Below are 629 nucleotides of genomic sequence, written 5' to 3' on the forward strand. Positions count from 1 at the left end.
ATGTATGTAGTAGCAACTTTACATGGCAGCTCAATCTAATGTTAGCCTAGAAAAAAGTGCGCAGTTCAATTGTTTGTGCGGAGTGTGGAAGCTGAACAGTAGCGAGCTTGGGCTACTGCAGGACAGATGGAGGCGCCGCTGCGATCATTTGCTCTTAAAATACTTCCTGTATGACCTTTTTGGTCATACAGATAAGAGTAATGCATCTTTTGTATCTGTAAAGACTCTGTCATCTGAGTAAAGACTCTGTATCTGTAAAGACTCTGTGCACTCAGAATAACAACGAAACGTTGCGTTTTTGTAAAATAATGAAAGCAAACAGGATGCGTTCTCTGCCGTCTCGGACTCTGTGAACTTGAGCACGTCACTTCGAAACGCCGTGTATGCTTGCCTTATTACAGACATGAAAAATATATCTATAGAGAGTGAAACTTTTAAATAAACCAATTCAAATGGAAAATAAATATTCTCAGATTATGTAATCCGTTTGAAACATGCATGCAGGCGCATACTGCGGAGATGAAGAGTCAGTGTCGCCGACTTCATCTCTTAAACCAGTGTACTTGCTGTTTTTCCCTAACACATTCATAATTATTATATTTGCCGGTGCGCTGTGGCAAGCCTTTTTT

This window comes from Sinocyclocheilus rhinocerous, unplaced genomic scaffold (assembly GCF_001515625.1).
Source record: "Sinocyclocheilus rhinocerous isolate Xijiao unplaced genomic scaffold, SAMN03320098_v1.1 scaffold723, whole genome shotgun sequence".
Lineage (NCBI taxonomy): Eukaryota > Metazoa > Chordata > Actinopteri > Cypriniformes > Cyprinidae > Sinocyclocheilus > Sinocyclocheilus rhinocerous.